Here is a 25,729-nt window from a genome sequence, read left to right as displayed (position 1 = left end):
TGCGGGACTGCTCCAGCGTAACCTTGCGAACATATTTTGTAGTGTCACATTCCATACCAGCCAATACATGTTAGCATCTGCACTGAAAAAACTACTTTCCAACACTACAAAAAGGCTGTAAAGCACACTTTTAGATTCTATGTGAGGGAAAATCAAATCATGCCCTACTTTTCAAGTGTGTGCTTTTAAATCTTTCACTTCAACATGTTTCTAAAAGAACATTAGTAGTTTAAAACAAAAATACTGGACCCACTTTAAGACTGCCTGTGTCTAACTTCGAGGGCATCTTATATTCAACACTTAACTGTGATTATGGTTTGTTTTCTAAAAATGCAGCTATCGGCTATAAATCTGGACTGTTTTACTGAAAGCAGTCATGGTATTCCTGGCATCGTGGTATTGCAGTTGTGGTATTCCTGGCATCGTGGTATTGTAGTCATGGCATTCCTGGTATCCTGGTATTTCAGTGGTTGTATTCCTGGCATCATGGTATTGCAGTCATGGTATTCTGGGCATTGTGGTATTGCAGTCGTGGTATTCCTGGCATCGTGGTATTGCAGTCGTGGTATTGCTGGCATCTAGCAGTGTCTGCAGACCTGCATTCCATGCTGACCATTCTTTCACCCAAATGAGTTTAAGCTCAAAATGCGGTTTTATTTTTGCTTCGCTAATGGTAATTTCTTTTCCAATCATTTTACTCTATGCTACATGATTAAGTCTATGGATCTTTGAAATCAAATGCATTGATCCATCGGTGTATCATATTCTCAGTTATTTCAATAAACGGTATCAAAACCTGCCTTTTGTGGGGCTGTAACACCAAATCCAACATTGACATCTGTGGTGTCTGAGGTGAATTCACAGACACTCAGTCATGCAGGCCCTCAACATCACTGGATCATGAAAGGAGACAGAGACCGGGTGCGTTGTGAAACACGTCTTTTAATGCTCTTCACATAACAGGAACTGACGTTCCATAAGTAGTCCCTGTCCCTCCCCTTCCCACCGCCCGTGTCCCTTCCCACGTGACATGGGTGAGCTAATGACATCACAACATCAAGTACTGGTTGCCCGTAGTGCTGCCACTTCCATCTTCCAAGAAACTTGCTAGAGGGTTATGGTTGGCATTTCACGTGTTTCAAAAGCGTTGGAATCGCATAGGAGAGATGGGAATTTGGGTTTTTCTTAAGGGTGCTTTTCATTAGGGCAGTGGGAGAAATGATCAGCCATCAGTGTGTTTTTGGAGGAAAGTGGAGGACAGGAGAGACTGTAGGTGAGTTCGGTTTAATGTTTACAAGGCATCAGGACATGGAGTCTAATCATTCTTATCTTCTGGGTATTGATATTGAGCCATAGACTTTATCAATGGCATGTTACCTGGTCACTCTGCCTGCAAGGCTGTCAAACTAGGGAGATACAATGGCATCATCATGTTCCTGGGTGCCCTTGAGGACATTTCTCTTCTGTGGTATGGGCACACCACATGACTGGCATACTGTGCAGCAGAGAGCATGAGAGGGTAACTGTCCATTGCAGACAGTGCAGCCTCGCACCTTCATGAGCCAAAAGTCGGATTGAAGGTGTTGTGAGTGTGGATGTGGGCATTGTGTAACTGCGCCGCCTGTGCCGTTTGTGATTCATGAATGGATGTGGTTAGCATTAGTGACACGAGATATCCAGAAACACTTTTTTTCTCTGGTCTACGACTGGTATCTAAGTAGCGTATCAGAAGGGGGCAGATATAAAGAGGCACCCAAATATATGCTCACTGCAAGGAACACGGAACATGCAATACATGGTAAATTCCTTTTGCAAGATTACTTTGTGGCCAACATGGTTAGTGACGAAGGGTGGTTAGATTAGGCCCACTGTAGGAAGTATAGGCAATCACCCTCTACGGAAAGGGGCATTGGGCTACATTAAGGCACTCACCCTCTATAATACTTTCAGGTCATGGATCAGTAGGGCATTGAGACACTCACCCTGTATAGTACATTCAGGGTGTCACACTCTAGGACATTGGGGACCTCAGACTCCATAGCGCATTCAGGGCCTTGCACTGTAGGACATTCTGCCACTCACCCTCTATAGACGACTCGACAACATTCTGGCACTCAACCCATATAATAGATCGGGCAGCCCCGCTATAAGATATTAAGGCCTGACTCTCTACGACATTCATGCAGAAAGCCTCGATAGTGCATTCAGGAAATGTTGGGGCATTGGGGCACTCAGCCTTGTTAGGGCTGCGAGTCCATGGCTCTGGCAGACTTTCAGGCACTTGCCCTCTATAGTACATTCAGCCCATCATGCTGACCGCCATTCTGGGACTCACCTTCTACAGTGCATTCAGGCCATCACACTGAAGGCCATTCTGGTACTCACCTTCGACAGTGCATTCAGGCCATCAGGCTGAAGGCCATTCTGGAACTCACCTTCTATAGTGCATTCAGGCCATCACACTGAAGGCCATTCAGGGACTCATATTCTACAGTGCATTCAGGCCATCACGCTGAAGGCCATTCTTGAACTCACTTGCAACAGTGCTTTCAGGCATTCACGCAGAAGGCCATTCTGGAACTCACCTTCTACAGTGCATTTAAGTCATCACACTGAAGGCCATTCAGGGACTCATCTTCTACAGTGCATTCAGGACATCACACTGAAGGCCATTTAGGGACTCACCTTCTTAAGTGCATTCAGGCCATCACGCTGAAGGCCATTCTGAAACTCACCTTCTACAGTGCTTTCAGGCATTCACGCTGAAGGCCATCTGGAACTCACTTCCTACAGTGCATGCAGGCCTCCACACTGAAGGGCATTCTGACACTCACTCTCTACAGTACATTTGCAGCCAGGGAATTGTGCTTGGCCAATCAGGTCTCTGGGACTGCAGACAGAACCTGCCAGTGACTTCCCACATTCTCCCAGCCACACGAGCGCCACACCGGGGTCGTGCCCATTCATATTAATCTCAGTGTTTCTTGGCCCACTACCACCTCCCCTCACAGCATCCCACACACCCTACTCACCCCACGTGGCTTACCTGCTGCCTCAGGCCTCTTCCAGTTACCACGTTCCCTTGCCGTCTTCACTGCTGTCATAGGAATAGTAAAAGGACTTGCTGCTTTTTTCTATTTCCCATGCCAACCTTTGTCAAAAAAAGTATTGTGAATTGCGATCATTCCTTCTTCAGGGGCAAACGGGAGTGGTAACCTTAGGCTCGGTCTGGTGGACTGTTGCCGACCCTCTATGCCTCAGAACATGGGGGTAATCATGATATTCCCAGGCCTGCAATTACAGGATATTCAATGAATCCCCATTTACACTGCATTCAGGCCATTGCTCTTTAGGTGAAGTGGGCAATTAGCATAAATAGTAGATTCAGGTTGTCACTATGTAGGCCATTCAATGACCCACCATTGTGAGTACACTTAGTTCCTGACTCTGTAGGAACATTGAAGCACACTTCCTCTATACTAGATGCAGGCCATCACGCTGGAGGGCATTCTGACACAATCTATACTTCATTCAAGGCCACATTTTCTAGGATATCCAGTTACTCACGCTGAATTACACATGCTGGGCAACGCTGCTGGGATGCCACAAGCGAGGCCAGGTAACTGCTGCCCCATGGAAGCAGGCCCAGGAGAGGGGCAGCAGCCCTCCCCAAGGCCCACCTCCCCTCTCCCCCAACGCACAGAGAGACACGCAGTTTCAGCGCTACACAGTGCAGGAAGGGTGAGGTGTGAAAGAACACCTGACCCTTCCACAATGACAAATGGGTGCTGAGCACCCAGGGGAAGCAAGGTCAGCCTGGCAGGGGAACAATAAAGAAATGTCCCCCCCCCCATGGTCTCAGACAGTCAGCTGCATGCCGGCCTGGGGGCTGGCCCCACAGCCCCCACAGATGCACAACAAGGACCCAGGGGCTACCAGCGATACCACATTAAGGAAGCGGGGAGAGAAAACAATCTCAACTACAAAACGGGGGGGTTTTATAACGGACCGTTAAGCATTTTTCGATTTACCCAAAAATAAATAAACCTCTGCAACAGGCCAGCAGGACAGTACAAAGGGGGTTTTTGTTTACCCAGGTCACAGCTTCTGTTTGTTTTGAACACGATTGCAGTTACACTCCACAGAGTGGCAATACAGAAAAAATGAGGGCACAAATCTACGATCAAGCAGTAATTAATGCATTTCTAGGGTAATAACGATTGTGCCTACTAAAACGCTTAGACATCTACTCCAGGACATGAAGCGCTATATAAATAATTACAGGCTAATGAGCAGTTGTTATACACAATCGTTTTAAGCCAGGCACACGATTTGTGAATGCACCACACAATAAACAGTGGACGTTTTAATCAAGCCTGTTTAAAGACACCCTGCCCATAGCAGTATACTGTCAGGGAAACAACACAGCAGTTACCTAATACGGGTGACAACAAAGAGTTTTAATTTGTGCACGATCACCTGCCATGAGGGACATGCAATTGTTAAACACCATCATGTTTTAAAGTACCCTATAACGGTACACACCACAAGGTTTACCGATAATAGGTAACAAAGTTTTTATTTATATTCTAAACAGGAAGAAGCATGGCGCCCAAAAGAAAGCCGCAAGAGCCCAAAAACGTGCCACAAAAAACTAAATCTGCAAGCTGCAATTGAGGCAGCTGAGCATTATAGGTGGGACTGGGTCAGAGAGCATTTATACGGCCTACCAAAGGTGGGGTTGCCACTACCAGAAGGGGATGAAGATAGCCCCCACCCCAGCAAATAAAAGCAAGGCATCAGAATGCCCTTGCAAAGGTAACAAAAACAGAATATTGTCAAAATTATGTGAGAATAGGAAAGAGATGCAACAGATGATGCTGGAAATTAGGGACAAGCAACAGGCCCCCAAAGAGACAGAAGGGGCAACAAGTCAGAGCATACCTTTGGAACCCACAATAACTATGGATACTGTGACCCCCATAGTGCCACCAACACCAGTGCTACACCCATACTACCACCAACACCAGTGGCTGCACTAACACGGCCAGAACCAGTAGGGCCTCTGAAAGCATGGGCGATGCCCACATTAAACAACACAGAGCCAATAGACACAAACACTAGCATCACTACAGATATTATGATATTCAGTAGTGCCCAACTAAAACTGAGATCTTTTCAAACCGAAATACTTAACAGGTACAAAAAATCCCTTGCATGGAACATCGATATATCAATAAAAGAAGCCATAAGTTGTAAATAATTCATTGAAATATTCTCACACATCGAGGCACAACGCAAGGGGAGGGATGCTTTCAGGGATCCCAAAAAGATTGAGGAAAAGGCCATACGCAGGAACGCACACGTAGAACAGAACTGGGACAAGTGGTTAAAATCTTTTGCCATTTTAGCAACAATTTTCCAGGAAAAATTCCCAGGGGATGGGATAAAGCTATGGGCATATGCGGATAAAATACGGTAAAGGTAAAGAGGTAAAATACGCTCACAAGGGGAAAGGTTGGCTAGTATACGACATAAGATTCAGAAGGAATATGTCAGAAAGACCAGCCATAGAATGGGATGAAGTTCAGAACGATTTATATCTAATGAACGGGGAGCCTCCATCAGAGGAGGAGGTTGCTCAGGCAAACGGTGAGACAAATAAAAACCCACAAGGGGAAAATAGAAGTGCAGAATATGAAAAACATAGGAAGGGAGAGCAGCCCTTTCGTAAAAATCAGCCATGGGTGGCTAGGTCAAATACCAGCAGGCAGAGCAAAGTCCACAACACCACAAAATCCACGATTACATGCAGGAATTATGGAAAAAATCAGTGCACATGGGGGAAGGAGTGCTGGTATAAGCACAACTGCTCCAACTGCAATGGGGAACACCCGGCAAGCAACTGCAACAAATTACCCTCCAAAATACCCAAAAAGGAAGATCAGTAAAGAAATAGGTTTGCTGTTGTTGAAACCAGGCAGAACCCCTATCAATCCAAAAATGTTTTGTGAAGCATTCATTAGTTATCCCGACAAGGAAGTCAGCTCAGCAATCAAGCAGGGTTTCGAGGAAGGTTTCATTATTCCTTTTAAAGGAGAAGGGTCAAAGAAAATCCCAAATAATTTGGTCTCAGCAAGGGACAACCCAAAGGCGGTGAGAGAAAAAATAGAAAAAGAATTACAGCTCAGCAGGATAGGAGGCCGTTTGGGAAAAAATGCCATTTCCAAACTATCTAGTGTCACCACTAAGTCTGGTACCTAAACCCGGTAAAATGAGGCTAATAAACCACTTGTCATATCCCAGGGCCCACTCCCTCAATGAAGGCATCCAGTACACTGAATCTGCGGTCACTACACACATTTCCAGGAGACGTTAAGATTAATACAGGACTGTGTCAGAAAAGCCCTTTTGGTAAAACTGGACATTGAATCTGCTTTCAGGGTACTACCAGTCCACCCAAGTTTGCAGCAATGGCTAGGCTTTACTTTGGATAAAAGAAATGTTATGTGGACAGATGCCTCCCCATTGTGTGCGCAGTATCCTGCACCCTATTTGAACAACTCAGCTCTTTTCTCCAATCGGCATTTCAGAAGCAAGTACCAGGGGTCCAGAGTAGTGCATTACCCGGACAATTTTATGGTGATGGGCCCAATTGGAAAGGATGGCTGCACAATGGGGCATCCCACTGGCAGCTGAGAAGATGACCAAGCCAACACAAACATTATCTTTTTAGGGATAGAGATAGACACAACAGACGGCGTATGCAGAATCCCAAAAAACAAAAGTAACAGAACTTTTAGAAAAAATCCAAGAGCTAAGCACAAAAATCAAGGGCACAGTGATGGAATTAAATCACTGGCAGGCAGCTTCAATTTTGCGGCTAGGATCATTCCACAAGGAAAAGTATTTTCCAGGAGCCTAGAGTTTAAAACCAAAACATGCAACAAACCCCACCTGCACATCAGGCTAGGCATAGAAGTAATGGTAGATCTGAAGGTATGGGGGAATTTCTTCCCAAAGTTCAACGGGACTACACTTTGGCACACGCCATTGAACACAAGGGCAAAAAGGGTCCTCTTTACATATGCAGCAGGGAGCAAAGTTGTTGGGGCCATGCTACACACAGAATGGGTGGCTGGACAATGGCCCAGGTCATGGCACACAGCAGGATGGACAAAAAACATCACCCTGTTAGAAATATTTCCCATCTGGCTAACCATACGCATATGGGGCAGGCAGCTAGCTAACACAGAACTCATGGTATGGTGTGAGAACATGGCAGTGGTAGGAGTTATAAACAAAAGAACTACCAAATGCCATTTGGTGCTCAGAGTACTACGAGCCATCACAACGGTCAAATTGCATGAAAACATTTTTGTCAAAGCGAAACACATCGCTGGAGCAGATAACATTGCAGATGCTTTATCTCGCTTTCAGTGGACAAGATTTCAGGAGCTGGCGCAACATGCCCAGGAAAAGATGACATCAATCCCAGCGGACTGCTGGGCGATAATGGGAAGCTAGAGAAAATTGCGCTCGAAGGCCAAGGCTGGGATGCACATCAACAACCAGGCACCTCAAAAACGGGTTTCGGCAGCATACTACCCACAGAAAACGTAAACCCTCCCACAGCATTGCTAGTAGAGATGGCGGAGAAAGCATTGGCAAGCAGCACTACAGCCAGTACAGTAAGTGCTTGCAAACCGTTTTTAGAACAACAGGTTTAAACCATGTGGAGTTAATAACACTAAAAGATATAGAAATCTTTTTAAAATGGGCTCACGATCAGGGTTTTAAAAAAGATTGGGAAAAAAGACATCTGGTAGCAATAACTTATTTTTCAAAATTACGGGGTGACTCAGACCCCACAGAAAGCACATTAATTTCATATGCAATGAAGGGCTGGGGTAAGATGGAGGGACCTCAAGTAGATACCCGCCGCCCACTAGATTTTGATAAACTAGTAAAAATAACAAGCCTATTAGATAGAATATGCTCACACCCATATGAAGCATTATTATTTAAAACAGCGTTTTTTGCATACTTTGGGAACTTTTGAGTGGGAGAGCTCATAGCTTACAGCACTAAAGCCAACAATGGCTTAGGCATGATGGAAACAATCGACAGCGTCAACAACGAAATTCAGCAATCAAAAACAGGAGCAAAAAGGGTCATTAACATTTGCTGAATTGTCGATGCACCAAACTGCCCCGTGTGCATCACCAACCTCTATTGCACACAACGGCCCAAAGTGGGAGGGAGATTCCTAATCCACAGAAATACCTCAGCATTAAATCACTACCAATTCAAAGGGGTGCTGATGAAAGCAATCAGCAAAGCAGGGTGGAATCCAAAGGAGTTTGGCACCCACTCATTTAACTGGGGCAGCAACACTGAGCATGGCAAGGAGGTCTAGGCGCCCACCAAGTAAAGAAAATAGGGGAGTGGAAGTCGGATTGTTATAAGAGATATATCTGACCAGAATTAATATAGTTTTCTTTAAGCCCACCCCCCCATTTTTCTCTCCAGAAAAAACAGCTGAGCGGGACGCACCCGTAAGATCAGCCTGGATAGTCGGGCACTCTTTTGTATTCACGACAGGGCGTTGGGCCGAAGAAACTTAAGACAGCCCAGCTTTCAGGAACACGATTGCATCATGGTGGGGCTCCAGAGGCCTCCACTGGACAGACATTCATGACAAGCTAGCCGACCTAGTCGCATACAGAGACCTGCCAGAATTTTTGATAATCCATTTAGGGGGAAATTATCTGGTAAGCATGGGGAGAAAAATGTTATATGAAGAAATATGCACCTCACTTTTAGGCATTTCCCACAATTGGAGGGACACAGACATTTATTTCTCAGCAATCCTGCATAGAAAAATATGGCAGGGGGACACCTGTTATAAATCAGTAGACAACTCCAGGAGAAAGTTGAACAGAGGGCTTGATAAATTCTGCATAGCCAGGGGGTTGGGTTTTAGAAAATACCCAGCCATAACACTGGGCGACCCTGATCTGTTTCCTAAGGACGGCACCCATCTATCGGGGCATGGCATGGAACAATTTTATAGAGAAATCTCCAGTACCTTAGCTACCAGAGGCTGCAAATAACCTATGTTTTGGGGGAACACAGGCAGCCGATAACCTGCCTGTGTGTGGCGGCACGGGCCAGAGGGGATAACCTCAGGACCCAGTGCCCAAAAGTACTATATTATTATGATGTGCAATTATTGTTTATGTTTCCATAACCATATCTGTAACAATAAAAACCTACGGCCTTTTATTGCCAACACTTGACCAAATGTTATGGTGTAATATTTCATGGGGAGGGAAGTGATCTGCAGGACATGACACCCACATCCCAACACAACAAATGTAAGTGTGCCTGCATATGGGTCCAGCAGTTATGGTTGACACGCTGAGAATTAGCAAGCACTGATCTGGAGAACTACATCCAGGCCTATGGTACATTGTAGCACACACTCTCTGTGGAACATTCATTCTGTCTGCATGGTGCTCGGCTCCTCGATCCCTGTGGGAAAATGGAAGGAATCACTCCTTGCATGTACTCAAGTGCTTGCTTTCTCTTGGTCACTCAGACACACCCTCTGGAAATTTCAACAGTCACTGTTTGTGGCAGGAGAGTGCTGCGTGCTGTCTATAGAAGATATTGGAACGCTCTGTCTCTTTGTAAAGCACTCAGGACCTCAATCTACGTGGAACCTTTTTGGAAGTGACTCTCATAAAATGATGGCAGACATTCTCCTCTCTGCATAATCTGGTATTCAGTTTCTACAGGAACTTCTGACACTCAATCTCTGCGCGACATTGTGGCAACCCTTCTAGGTATGATATGATATGTTATGGCATTTGTAACGCGCCTATACACAAGTGTTTCAAGGCGCGACAAACGTTTGAAAGTTTGGAAATATGTTATTAAAACACAGTTTGGCTCTCCACCTTTAGTGTATGCAGATTGAGAGCAGGTGTGATAATTTAACAAACTGAAACGTTTATTTCAGCACTTGGAAAGAGTGGGGGGATAATAAGAAAAGAACAAAGGGTAACATGGCTATGCGAGCATTTAATGGGACACACATCACACATTTATTTACATCATGTTTTCTACTCTGCAATCCCTGCGCACGTTTATTCCACCACAATCTTCAAATGTGAGATTTCATTTTGCTGCACTTCAGGTATTGCTGCACCTCAGGTATTGGGTGGAGACTTCTTTCACTGCACCCCACAAAACTGCATTCTCTGTCCTTTTGTGATCACCAATGATCTGCCTGGGTCCTGTATAGGATTGTAAAATCTAATCTATTGAGTCTATGTCTATGTCTTATTTATTTTTATTTGTAAGGTGCAAAAAATAAACATACTTATATTTAGCCACTGAAAAGTGTCCCAAATGTGCAAGAAAAAAAAAAATACATGCCAACTGTAGAAATGAAAGGACAATAGCCCAGTTTTCAATGCGTTCCTAAAGGATAGCAGATCCAGGGAAGCTCTGTGTTTTGTGGGTAATGTGTTCCACAGCTGTAAGGCTCTGGCTCCAAGAGAAGCTGGTTGGTTTCGCAAGCGCATAGCGAATGCATAGGGTTATAGCCACCAATCTTTTTGGCACAAAACAATGGTGGTTTCACAGTTAGAAGTTTAACAATGATACAAAGGGATTTGTATTTAATTAGGTTCTCTAAAGTCGGCCAGTGAAGAGATGTTACGGCTGCTGAGATATGATCTCGAGAAGAGAGGACCAACAGCGACTTGACATCTGCTTTCTGTCCTCACTGCAAACCCTTAAGTTGCTTTTTAGGATGATCCAAAAGTGACAGATCTAACACAATCACTGCACCAATGTCGTCCTTATCCTCTGTCAATCTCAAATACGCCATAAAGTTGGTTATTGCATTTCAGTGCCCATTCTTGGCTGAACACCTTCCTGATTTTCATGTAAAAGAACAGGAAGGAAGGGTTGAAGTTGTTCAGTCACGACTCATGCCCATGTCTTTGCCAAAAACGAAAGAAGAGAAATCAGTCTAAATTGACCAGGTTCCTCGAGTGAGTCTGAGTTTGATTTTTTCATTAATGGTGTAATCACTGCTTTATTTAGCTCACTGGCAACCAACTGACTTGATGAAAGAGAAGCATCTATCATACATGTCAAAGCAGGGCTTATGGTTTCTGACATCAATATCAGCATTTTAGAAGGACATACATCTAAGTGAGCGCCTGACTGTTTACACAGTTTCATTAATATATCCACTTCCTTTGGGGATATAGGACTAAATGCCTGATAATCCAGGGTCCAACATTGTTATCCAGCCAAGATAATACTTTGTCCTTTTGTGTATCCACTTGAAAGATAAAAAATATCAAGGCTTAATACCACATAATAGAAATACGTCAGTCACGAGTCGAAAGGTACCATGTACACTTATTAACAGGCAGCTGAGTGACTCTCAACATCCCGCATTGTGTGCAAGCGGACACTGTGAGATGAGAGAGTGCTGGACATTTCAAACAGACATACATTTATACAGATTTTCCAGAATCCCGGACACATCGTCCAGCCCCTCTTTGTGTCATACATTTACCTAGGGTTCATGGCCTATCCACATAACTGAATCATGCTTAAACATCTTTGAATAGTTTGTTGTTTTCCTTCAAACATTTCACATGTTTTCCAAATATAAGACACAAAGGTAACATTCCTTATTTTGCCCGCTTATATGTGTCTATCATGTGTTCTCCAGTTTAAAGTCAACTTAGTTTCAAGGAACGAAAACAAAGATTTCTGCAGAAAAGCATGTTCAACTATTTGTTATTTTACTTTGCTGTTTGAACGGAGAAGGCACTGTTGGCACAGATGGTATCTAAATTACTGATTAGTATGGCTTTTGTTTAACTCCAAGGTTTCTTAGTGTAGGACAAACAATCCACTTTAGCAGCTTCAACATTCTTATTACGTTGACATCATGGAAACAGTACAAAGTTCATTTTTCTCTGCTGGAGCCAAAAACACAATTCAAAACATGGGAAAGTAAGCAAGAGGCAATCAAAATGGCAGATAACTCAAAATGGCGGCGCAGTCAGCCTGTTTCATGTCCATTCAATGCAATTTATAGCGCGATGTGAATGTGCTTAGACCAATGTTTACTATCAGGTGGTCAAAATATGGTCAAAATATACTTTTACAAAACCTCCTTTTGGCGTTAGCCAAGAGCATTACTCAAACATTAGCATGATCCGAAAACCACATATTATCCTCAGAGTATCCTGAATCATTATCTTCAAAAACATTGATCACCACTAATTCCTTTATGGTGATGCCGTGCATTACAAAGGCATTAATAATTTTTCCCGGCCTATGTGTCTTACACAATAAAATATCAAGCAGATGTACACTGTCCAGATATCAAAATATGAGTGTCAATGTAATTACAATACAAGCTGTTATTGTGATCAGTATCCATTTGGCCGTAGGGGACCATGGCCCTAGATGGGCGGACTCATTATCAGCAAATCGATCAGTATCCTTTTTCGAACGAGTGGCCCCAAACACAGACATAGTTTCTCAGTGTCCGTTAAGAAGCCTCACTGTTAGGCTCTTTTAGTTCATCCGTGGGTGGCACTTGACCACATGGCCTATCTTGATTGAAGGTAACATTGCCGGTCCCTGCCTCTTATCATATGCAGCAGAGAAATGACAAGAAACTGGCTCAACATTGGTTTGTTGTGGGTTTCTTGTGAGTACAGAATCCTAGCTGCCTTTTCCTATTCTATTTACATTAATGTAATGTCAGCAGGCCCTAAATCTAAATCCTGTTCTGTGGTCACAGATTGTACCTTAAAACTCCAGGTACAGAATGATCAGGGAACAAAGCGTTGTTGTTTCCTGAGAAGATGAGGAAGCAGAAACAAGATCAATCAATGGTGAAGAAGAAATTGAAAAAGAAGCAATCTCCCTAGGCCCCACGTGCTCAGGAAGGACTTTCAAAGAAGAAACAACAATCTCCCCAGGCCTCACAGGCTCAGTAAGAATTTTCGTGGCATCCTTGATGTGGCTCAAAGCAGGCTTGTAATGAGCGTAAGGATCATCAATTCCCTTCTCCTCTCCTTCGTCACAGGGCAGAGGAAAAGGAATCCTCTTCACATGTGTCACGTGGATCCAGTGTTTATTTCCGGTCACTCGTACTGCAGCTTCTGTAGCCAAAAGGATCTGATGGGGTCCCTTCCTACGAGGTGCAAGGCAGGTGCCCCTCTGGACATTTTTCACCAAGACCCACTGACCAAGTCGGAGTCAATGACCTGGACCCTCGTATTTTACAGGAAGGGCTGCTCGTACCTGTTGGTTAATCAAACACAAGTTTTGAGCCAACTGGTCACAATAATCAGACAAAAGCGGATACTCAATATCTTTCAACCGTTTGGGCCTCTGTGCATTCCATACATTGGCTGGTCTCCCCATGACAATATCATAGGGAGAGAGCCCTGTCGTTGACTGTGCCGTCATCCTCATTGATAGTAAGGCTATTGGAAAAGCATCAGGCCATTTCAGATTGCTGTGGCGTCTTTTAGTGGGAAAGCCTCAACCCATTTGCCAAATCACAACTAAGACATATTTATAGTTTTGGCTAGTTTTGGCAACATTCCATCTCAATTCAAGACAAATCTTTTTAGCACATATGTGTGTTGGGCCATGAGCCATGGTGACCATAGCAGTGACATAGGCATTGGGTAGCATCCATCTTTGCTTCTCATTATCCACCTAACAATCATACGCATCTAGACCTGTTGGACCCTCAGCCCACTGTTTTATTTCTTCTGGAGTAGCTTCAGCCTGAATTTATTTTACACTGCTAACCCCTTCGTCCATCATAAAAGTATCAGTAACCCATCTTGCTGAATCGAACATATACATTTTTTAGGGCAAATCAGTAGCAGTCTGTTTGGCTATTCTGTCAGCAAAAGCATTTTCTTTTCCTACATCGTCCGTCACCTTCTGGTGTGCGGCGCACTTCATTATTGCTAGTTGTGTAGGAAGCGCAAGTGTTGATAGCAACCAGACTATCAGAGTGCCATGTTGAATTTTTGTTCCATGTGTGGTCAAGAATCCTCTCTCAGCCCATAGTCGGCCAAAATTATGAACCACCCCAAATGCATATTGGCTATCTGTATATATATTTACACTAAGTCCTTCAGAAATTTCACAAGTTCAGGTTAATACAAAAATCTCTGCAGCCTGCGTAGAATTATGCAGAATTTGTTTACTCTCCACAACAGTGCTTAATGTGATGATTGCATAAGCAGCGGTAGATGTACCATCTGCCAGTTTAAAACAGGAGCCATCATAGAATAGCTCCCCTTGTGATTCCTTAAAGGTGTATCAATTAAATCAATTCTGCCCTTTGTTTCTTTTTCTGTAATAAAGAGGCAATCATGTGACATTTTGTCACTGCAATCCTTCTCTTGTGGAGAAGGCAGTAGTTCAGCCGGATTCAACGAACAAAATCTCTTAATTTGAGTATGGGGAGCAAATAGAATCAGCTCGTACCTTGTTAGTCGAGCTGATGTGAGATGTTGCGTCTGCGTTCTTTTTAATAGAACGTCTACAGAGTGGGGTACCATCACAGTTAAAGAGTGACCTAAAACCATACCCTTACTTTGTTTCACGGATGCAGCAGCAACAGCTACAGCTCGCAAAGCACATGCAACAGGGTCTAACATGGAGGAAAAATAGCCGCACGTTGATGCACATACAAAACAAAGCCTTTTTCCGTAATTTGGTGTGCCCAAAACTGGTGCTGAACACTGCGCAGCCTTAAGCAAATCAAAAGCGTTCTGGCAATCCATGTTCCATGATAAAGGCAAAGAAATGTCCTTCTTTGTCAGTGCCAACATAGGTTTTATCAACAACGAAAAAGTCGGTATCCACTGTCTACAATATGAGGCCATGCCTATTAAAGCTCTGACCTCTTTCTGTGTATTTGGAACAAACATATCAGCGATGCTTTCTATCCGCTTAGGTGTCAGTCTTCTTCCCTCCTGTCGACAATACTGAAACTTCTTCAATGAAGCCTTATGCCCATGTTCTGCTAAATTAATTAGCAGCAAAACAGTGCCCTCTTTGCAGGCATCTGCAGAATCAGCAGCTATAAGTAGATCATCAACATATTGAAACAACATGCATGTGGAAGCAACTTGAGTGTATCAAGCTGCTCTTTCAATGCTCTACTGTAGATGCTAGGACTCTCAGTGTACCCTTGCGTCACACGAGTAAATGTGAAAGAGCGTCAACCTAGGGTGAACGTGAAGAAATATCTGCTATCAACATACACAGGAATACTAAAGAAAGCATTTTTCAAATCCACAACAATAAAATGTGGAGTGTGAATGATAGTCAGAATTGTGGTGACATCAGGTACAATCAGAAACTGTGGAGTAACCACCTTATTAATTGCACGCAAATCAATAATAAAATGAAAAGGAATCGCATTGTCCCCTTTCTTATAGACTGGTAAAATCCGGCTATTAGACACAATCCTGACAATTTCTTCAATTACACCTCGGTGTACAAAATCAGAGATAATACTTTTCAAAGCCTGTTCAAGTTAGACCGAAATATTATACTGCGGAATACGTGGCAATTTTACACCTGGTTTAAACACAATTTTAACTAGCTCAACCTGTAAAATTCTAAGATCATTGTCATTAACTGCCCATAAACATGATGTAACCTTATTCAATTCAGTTGGTAAAGGCATAGACAAAAATTGTGGAACGGAAGTTTGTTGGGGCTAAATCGTTAAGTACAATCCATCTGGAGAACAGTAAATCACAGCATTCCATTTCTTTAATAAATTGAATCGCAACAAGTTTTCACCACAATTTATCATCAATAGAAATGGACAAGAATCAGTGAATGGTCCCAGTGAAATTGGTACCGGCCGAGAGACTGGACTAACCACTGGCGTACCAGAGAACCCTACAGAAATGTTGTTCTGCCCTGACAGTGGAATATCTGTAACCCGTGAATGGTCAATAGAACACTTTTGTGCTCCTGTATCAATCAAAAAGAGATTCTCCCTATTCCCCTTCTTCATTTCAACATAGGGCCCTTTTTGATCCTGTCCTAACGGAATAGTATATCATCAGATGCAAAATCCTCAGAAAAATAGACATTTGAAGGATTATCAAAAATATTCCCACTACTAACACTCTGTTGCCTATTTCTTGTGATGTTGTCTGTTGGTTCTGTGCAAACTGATTTCTACCAGGACCCCCTACCCCAGGTCGGCCTCTGGATCACCTACCCATGGCACCATATGTACTATTTGATCTCTGCTGTAGGATCAGGCATTGTGCTCGCCAATGACCCTCCTGTCTACAAAATGCACACTGGTTTATGTGTACGGGGCCCAGTTGTGCGCCACCATGTGGTGTATCTTGGCCTCTGAACTGTGTATTCCCACCTCTGGCTCCTCTAGCTATCTGCTGCAATAATAAATAATTGCACCTTCTCCTTCTCTGTATTAACCCTATTTTCATAATACTGCGCCATGTGTAACACTTCAGATTGTGATTTCGCTTGCCACGCACTCTCAGAAGTCATGAGCTGTGATTGGATTACAGGCAACATTCCACACACAAATTTATCAACAAATAGCCTCTTTCCTGGCTCTGTACTTAAATCTGGACCACTAAAATCCAAAAATACTTACTCAAATCTGTTAAAATTCCCTTGCATGAAAGCCATGAGCTTATCCCATATAATTCTTTTTTCAGGAACCAGAGTTTTAAATTTAGTCACTATTCTGTCTGGCAACATCAATATCATCTGTGGCGGTTTTTCACCAGCATTCCTTTCCCCATCTGCTCATAGTAAGGCATCCCATGTATCACCCATCCCTGCCTGAACATCTACAGTTCTAATCTGCTTCCATAAATAAGGGAGATGGTAGGGGGTGTGCTCTGATGTCCCCTCGGTCGTGTGCCCGCCCTCCTGGCCAGCATCACCATCCATGGACCTCCCAGGTACAGGTCGGGCCGTGGGGGGGAATTGATGTCCTGGTGGTGCCTCTGTAGGGGCAGCAAGAGTAGCTGCAGGGCCAGCAGTCAGAGCCTCTGTAGGGGCAGCAGGAGAGGCTGCAGGGGCAGCAGGCTGAGCCTCTGTAGGGGCACCAGGAGTAGCTGCAGGGGTAGGCGGCAGACTCACCGGGCCTGTGGGTTTGCATCACCGGTACTGTTGTTGGCTTGGCAGTAGTGTGGCGTGGCATCACTCTCCTCCTCCATGTGGCTGTCAGTATGGTTATTGGGCAGGCCATCACTTTCAGATGACCTGCCTGTGGGTGTAAAATGGGCATGCAATTAGTGACCTCTGTGCCATCTGATGACCTTGCTACATGCAGTTCATACAGTGTACAAGTGCAGGGCATGGGAGGGGGGTTAGTATACCGTAATGGGAGGGGGTGTGATGCTTGGGGTGGGAGCCACAGGGGCAGGTGCAAGGAGTGAAAGGGGGGGAGTTCAGTACAGTGCAAAGAATAAGCTGACTCTGATTTCAGTGTGTCCAGGGAAGGGTGGCCATTACCAAGTGCCTCTGAGAGATGCTTGTGTGACTGGTCATGGACGGGCTGGCATCAGTGTGTCACATGGGGGAATGGGCCTCGGATGGACTTGTATATGAGGCAGGGGGTCTTTGTATTGTTCCTTGCGGTCCGAGGGAGCCAGTGGAAGGATTCCAGGGATGGGTTAGTGGTCCCGGGGCTCGGGCCTAGGTTGATTCACATGGAATTTTTCTGGATTTGTATTAGAGGGCAAAGGGAGGTAAGAGGTACTATGTGGGAGGGGTGTTGCTGTTGTCATGCCCAGTGCGAACCAGAGCTCTGGAGACATTGGACTCCTGCGGTCGGTGAGGTAGAAGAGGGTGCCTATGGGGTATTGGTGCTGTGTGTCGAGCCTCTTGCCATGGTTTGTGATGTGGGGATGCGAGGTGTGGGATAGGTGAAAGGTGCAACAAGGTTTGTGGCCTCTCAGGGGGGTGTCGGGAGGGGGTCCATGGAGGGTGGCCAAGGAGTAGGTGGGTGTCAGAACACAGCCATCAATGTGAGGGTCTTCTGTGTCTTGCTGGTGTTGAGGCAGGGATCGTCAGCAGGCCATGTTTCATGATTGGCAGTCAGGCAATCATGTTTGGGAGGGGGTGGAGAGGCAGCAAAGGATGGGAGTCTGTAGGTGGGCAGTGACACTGGCATGGCATTGGTAGTGGGGCACAGTGGTGTTAATCGAGTGGGCCAGAGGTGCAAGGAAGTTGTTGTGGGGCCATGGGGTTTGAATGGTGCCCTGAGGGATGCACAGGTGGGGGAGTGAGGTGGACGAGTGGTTAGGGCACTGTCTATCCACATCCTTGCAGACCTTATTCTCTACTCTCTGACTATCAGTCGGGTAAGTGCTGTTTGATTGACTAAGTTCTTCTCTATATATGTAATCTGAATACACTTATATTCTATCCTCGGGGATTTAAGAGGAGTTATATCTTTAATTGAGTCATTTTTGGTACTTTACAGGTCCAGTGAATGACCTGGAGTCACTAGGAAATGGCAAAGAGGTCAGTGCCATATTTAACATTACATTTAACGATATCTACTGTTCAGTACTTACCGTTGAGAAACATACTGATGTACATTATTTCACATTACCTTGTAGACATATTGCTGAAACAAGTTGTATCAAGCCTAGGAAGTTGAGTACGCTCAAGCCCTGAAGAAGGATTTTGTTATTATCCGAAACATGTCAGCAAACTCTGGTTACCATCATCTGAGTGTATTAGGGGATACAACCTTATGTGACTTTATCCATGTATCAACAATTTTCTTATGAATTAGAAATGTACATGTGAATACAACATTACTGTTTCTTCATTTTATTTTGAACAGAACCATTTATTGTGATGTAACATAATTCATTTTTGTATGCTTAATTTCAATTTTTGGATTTGAAGGGCATCATGCTTCTTTAACTTATGTAAATAGATTTTCTCTTTGAAATACAGACTCTTGTGTATGTTTCTTGTCTACCTTTCTGGTTCCAAAGCACACATATAATTGATCATATGGTTCCAAAGCACACATATAATTGATCATATGTATCGATTGCATTTAACTAATCACCCAAGCACCATCACTGACTATACACTCGACTTATTAGTCTATCTTTTTGAATGTATTTACACTTTCAATATAAGTGGGGTATTTACCCCTTAGGAGTGCTCTAAAGGAGGCACCAGTTAGCAATAACTGCTTTATGGTATACGGATGGGTGAAAGGTGTCAACAAGGTTTGTGGCCTCTCAGGGGAGTGTGGGGAGGGGGTCCATGGAGGGTGACCAAGGAGTGGGTGGGTGTCAGGACACAGCCATCAATTTGAGGGGCTTCTGTGTCTTGCTGGTGTTGAGGCAGAGATCGTCGGCAGGCCATGTTGCATGATTGGCAGTCAGGCAATCATGTTTGGGAGGGGATGGAGAGGCAGCACAGGATGGGAGTCTGCAGGTGGGCAGTGACACTGGCATGACACTGGTAGTGGGGCATAGTGGACGCATACTCATGTTGGCATATGTGTATAGAAGGGGGGGTGTTTGTCTTCCCTAGCCCAAGAAGCAAGGTGCATTGGCCACTGTATGGGTTGGATGTCATCTGGTGTTCTGCAGTTGGACAAGTGTCTGTGTGTTGTACCATACATTTGCATGCCCACAGTCATTGTTCGGGTATTGCATTTTGTACTCACCGCCATCTGCATGTGTCCCTGCACCGGCCTCCACCTCCCCAACTCCCTCAATGACTTCGAGATGCAGCATAGTGCTGCATGTCTCGTCCCAGGCCATCAACTTGATTGGGGAGCCCACCCACCTCCAATTGCCATGCTTTACCTCCTGTGGGCCGAGAGCAGGTTACAGACTCTCAGGTGGATTTTGTCCCACCACTTGTGGCAATCTTTTGAGGTGCAGGGGACGGGTCACACAGCCAACTCCTCCCATATTGCAGTCTTTCGTAGTTGGCTTGACCGCCTGTGGTCTGTTGTGAATAGCCCCCCAGCATTGGCCATAATTATGTCAGCTAGCATTGACAATTCCTGCTCTATGAAGTGTGGTTTTCTCTGGCGGACAACTGGGACATGTGACTTCGATGCTGCAGACATGATGCTGATGTTACAGTGACCGAATGGCAACAGGAAGTGGGTGATTTTATATGGATTTTGTTTTTTAAGATGTCAAAGGGCGAGCTTCCAGTTCCTGCGATGACGTTGTTTCTGGTCATGGTGATATGATATGATATGGCATTTGTAACGCGCCTATACACAAGTGTTTCAAGGCGCGAGTTTTGGTGTGTACGTTGCTGGTGTTTCCATAGTATGCATGCCAGTAATGGTGCCACTGGCAATTTCGGTGACGGAAACACCAGAAAAAATGAGTTATGACAGTGTTTCCGTTGTTCCAGTGACACAGTTTTCAGAATGCCGGAATGCGCGCTCTCGCAAAGTTGTGAAGCAGACCCATGAAATCTGGGGGGGACAGGGGACGCCTTGGAAGTTTTCTTTTTTTATTTATTTATTGTTTTTTAGTCAAAGAACTCGACTTTTCACAAAATTAAGATAGCAGTATGTATTAAATCACATATATCATCACTGTGTCAGTGTGTGTGTGTGTGTGTGTGTGTTTTAGTTCTATGTGGGAGTGGCTTGCCAGAAATATTTTCTGTGTCTCGCTCTCGACACAGGGCTATTCCAAGGACTTGTGGAGCTAAATTCTGCAAGTGTGGGAGTGGGACCAATGTAATGTGTGTAGGGTGACCACAGGAAATGAAATCATGGGGAATTACTATAAACATAGTTTCTCAAAGAAAGCAAGGTGCCAGGCAACATGCATCCCCAACCCATTTAATTGGGCATTGACAATGCCAACAGTTTTGGCTTTTGTATAGGTATGGGAAAGGCATTTGCCAGGATCTGTCATAGTGGTCTTAACTGGATTCTAGCAGCTGCAAGGTGGTGAGAGTACCTAGGCATTACGGACATATAATAGCACTGCTTGGTGAATGCCTGATATTGATAAACAAGCTGAAATTTGTTGGCTGTGCCAATGCGTGTTTTTAACAGAACTTCAGTGAAGGACATGCACAGTGCTTATAAATCGAGTGGCTGAAGGTAGACCTGGGTACATCATTTTTATTACACCAGTAGCGGGTTTGCAGTGACTTTCAAAAAACACTGACAGGCACTTGAGTGCAAAGTTTGATGGTAAGGTTTGAATAAAGCGAGCACAAACAGTTCCCATGAGAAGGTGGTGTGGGCAGCGAGGGAAATGAAAACAGTAATACTTCCAACCAAATACATCAGTGCACAGAGGATCGGACAAAAGAGGATTGCAACAAATATGCCATTATGTTAATCAACTTTACTCACTTGTTAACCTGTGTACATTGTCCGCTTTCCTGTGTGAGGATCGGCTGCTGCAAGTAATCGAAAATCAGCTCTGGCACATGCACTTCACTGCTTCAGGTCTTCAATTTTCCTTTTTGAACCAAGGACATATGCAGCACAATGTTATATGTGCACAGCACAACGTATTTATTTATGAAGTATTGGAACATGCACATTGCTAGCTTTCAAACACCGGACACTTGCCTAACACTGCACATCTCACAGGCTTATCAAAAATCAGTTTCCTCTCCACCTATTCTCTGTTCCACTAATCTGCAGATTGGAGAACCAGGTCACAGAAAACATATTCCACACTTCGGACACGTGGAAGCACAGTATTCAGTTATATATTACAGAGGCAACTGCTGTAGTATATTGAAAGACCAAAGAAATATCGAGGCTTAGTACCACAAAATGAAATACGTCAATCACGGGTCGAAAGATATGAATATCTTTATTTCTGTACAGAATTCAAAGCAAAACAGATAACTATCTGGCTCCCAACACCTCACAGTGTGTACCAGCAGACACAGTGAGGGATGAGAGTGCTGGACATCTTAATGTGAGCTATTTTATACAGTTTTCCAATCATTGTCCAGCTCCTCTCCAAACTAATAATTTACATGATAGGGTCTGTGCCAGGTTCACATGACAAATCATTACAATGTTATTCAACAGATTTAACACGTTTGCTTGTCCATGAAGATTCAATGGCAGTATTGGGTCTCCGGCTCATAGTAAGCATAGTTTCAAGAGAGAACACAATATATTACAACCAAAGCCCACAGTTTGAGTTTGCTCTACATTGTTCTGTTGTTTAGATGAGGATGAGGCTTGTGAGCGCAGACAACACTTGGATTGCAGTTCAGATGAGTCACATGGTTTTTTGCATAGAACAAATAGTGTACTCTTGATCAGCAATAATGTTGACAAAACTCATAAGTCGTTCAGCTTGGCTGTAGTTGAAAACACAGTCCACCATTTTAGGACACAAGCAAGAACTAAAATCAAAATGGCGGATAGTTCTTAAAATGGCGGTGTAGTTTGATCAGAAATCGTGGCATTTCAAACGCGGTTTTCTGTGCAACGTGAATGGGTTTAGGCCAATATTCATAACAAGGTGGTATTATATGAATAGAGTTTAACAAACCCTCCTTTTGTCCTAAGCCAAGAGCATTACTCAAACATTCGCTTTATTCAAAACCCATGCCTCAATGTCCGTACATCCCGATTAACATTCTCCAGAAATATCGATCGCCGTGCGTTCTTTGATAGAGATATCCTTCATTACTAAAACATGAGCAGTTTCCTTGGGCGTATGTACCTTAGGTCCTAGTGTACCTATTGTTTGTGCACAACATCCTCCTAATATCGAACATATGGCCGGGAGACATTGTACACAACAACAACAAAACAATAGAACACCAAGAAATATCATTGTGACTGCAAAGAGTTTCCAATCCCATGATCGTAACAAGTCCCAGAACCAAGCTCTAAGATTCCAGTTTCACTCGAGGATATGTACTTCAGTACTCAAGGTATGTAGATTTTGTTTTGCCTCGAATATGGTAGGGGAGGAGTCAGGTACAAAAACACAGAACGCGGATTCCACCAATTTACATACCTCACCACGCTCAACTAGGATGACGCCTAACACCATCCTATTTTGGAGGGCCACTAATCTAATTGCCTTTTGCTCCAACATCATGTTGTATAGATTATCAGTGGTCCTATTGATGTTTTTTTCAGTACCCTTGCTAGTCTTCTGATATCTTCGGAATTCATTTTCTGTCCGCAAAATGGCACAAAGGATTTTGCCACATCACCCATGACTTGTGAAGGAGTGTCACCATTCTCATCCCACCTTGGAGGAGCTCTAGAGACTTAGGTGGTGGTAGCCACATATACCCCTGGTAACAAGATACCCAAATAACAAGCACCCTGCCAATCTCTAGGTAACCAAGGATAGGCCTCATTGCCACAAACAAATTAAACAGGGTCTCCTACATACAAACATCTGTCCTCACTGGTTAGATTTACAATGTTAGTACAACCTTCAAATGTACCCATTGGCTGAGAACCTTCCCTTTGTATACAGAAGGAAACAGTTGGGGCTTTGATTAATAGTATAGGAAAGGGGTATGGCATCCCGTTTGCCTACGGGTGCCATCTTAAAGGAAATCATTGATTGAAAAGGTCTAGAGAGTCTATCGGAAGGCCTAATTGATGCACAATTGAGTTTGATTCTATTCACAAAGAGAGAACATCCCAAAGGTGTTAAGACTTGTTTTTGAATTCATTCAGATTAGTCCCATCGAAGTTCCCAGAAATACTATCATTCCAACGAATAAAGTGCCCTGTGCCCTGAGCGAGGCATAGCATGCAGTATTTAAAGGAAGAGGATGAATATACAAGCCCAGTCCCTTTTCCCTGTGTTGTGGCAAGTGTGAACACACCCAGCAATTTGCTCTGTTCAGAATCGCATGGGTCGCATTCATGATCATTAGGAGAGTGTTATTATGGTAACCCTGTCTATGTTGGGAGTCTTGAGGAGGAAAAATGTGCAGATGCATGAAAGGTGGAGACGCAGTGGAGATGATTTCAGTGGGTAACAAAGTCTCAAGCGGATGCACTCTTTCCATGTACCAGAACCCAAGCATAAATATAACTATGAAACAGACCAGTACTATCATTAAAAAACAGTGGGTCCTCAAGGACCATGATCTTCGATGAACAGAGTATTTATCAACCACAAGACCAATAGCTTACTCGGTACAAGGGGATTTAGGAAGGGACATTGTTTCTCAGAGTCTGTTTAGAAGCCGCTCCGCTAGGCTCTTTTAGTTCATCCGTTGGTGTCTCTTGATCATGTGGCTTATCTTACTAGAAGGTAACATTGTCGGTCTCTGCCTATTATTTATTTTTCAGCAAAAGAGAGTGACAAGGGACTGGCTCAACAATGATTCCTTGTGGGGACTGCCAATGCTGTGCTGTATGTCCAGTGTCTCGGATGCAGATCGTACCTCAAGACTCCAGGTACGGTGTGATCTGCGAACAGAGTGTCGTCGCTTCCTGACGGAAGTGATGAAGCAGAGGCAAGATTGCACAGCGGTGCAGAAAGATCCAAAGAAGCAAAGCAGCAGTCTCCCCAGGCCCCACAGGCTCAGGAAGGATTTCGGTAGACAAAACAGGCTTGTGATGAGTATCAAAATGAACAATCTCCTTCTCTGCACCTTTATGGGGGGGCAGAGGAAAAGGTATGTTCTTGATGTAGGTTGAGTGGATCCAGTGTAATTTCCTTTCCACTCGTACAGTGGTCTGCGTGGCCAATAGGACTTGCGAGACAGGAGGCTCTTTCAAACAATTTAATGAGCACCCAGTTGCCAGGTCGGAGTCGATGACCCGGATCCTCGTATTTTACTGGGAGGGCTTCTCGTACCTGTTGATAAATCAAATACAAGTTTTGAGTTAACTGGTCACAGTACTCAGAAAGGAGCAAATGCTCTACATCTTTTAGCTGCTTGAGTTTGGGTACATTCCAAATATTGGCTGGTCTCCCCATGATTATCTCATAGGGAGAGAGCCCTGTCCTAGACTGTGTGGTCATCCACATCGAGAATAGAGCTATTGGCAAGGCATCTGGTCATTTCAAAATGCTATTTGCACAGATTTTTGCCATCTTATTCTTTAATATACCACTGTGGTGTTCTACAAGTCTGGCAATCTGAGCATGTCTGTTCGAATGGAACCATTTCTTGATCTGTAACCCCATGCATATTTGCAGCATAACAACAGCGATAACATGTGTACCATTGTCCGACCAAATGACTCTCGGCAAACCAGACCTATGAAAATATTCTTTCAGCATGGTTTTTTGCCATCGTCATTGCTGCGGCATCTTTTAGAGGAAAAGCTTCGACCCATTTACTGAAAGTGCAAATAACTACTAGAACATACTTATAATTCTGACAGCGCTCCATTTCAATAAAATCAAAGTATATAACCTCAAAAGGCATAGAGGGGGGACCAAAACTACCCCTCTGTGTCAATGTACCTTTCCCAACATTATGCTATAAGCATAGCATGCAATTTCGAACAAAACGCTCAGCAGTTTTTGAAATATTTACATTAACCAAGACAGGTTCTTACAGTTTACAAATCTTTTTGGCACATATGCTAGTTGGACCATGAGCCATCGTAACCATAGCGGTGACATACGCATCGGGCAGCATCTATTTTTTATTTCAT

This window comes from Ambystoma mexicanum, chromosome 3p, assembly GCF_040938575.1.
Source record: "Ambystoma mexicanum isolate Mex_15411 chromosome 3p, UKY_AmexF1_1, whole genome shotgun sequence".
Lineage (NCBI taxonomy): Eukaryota > Metazoa > Chordata > Amphibia > Caudata > Ambystomatidae > Ambystoma > Ambystoma mexicanum.
Note: the sequence above shows the minus strand (reverse complement) of the source record.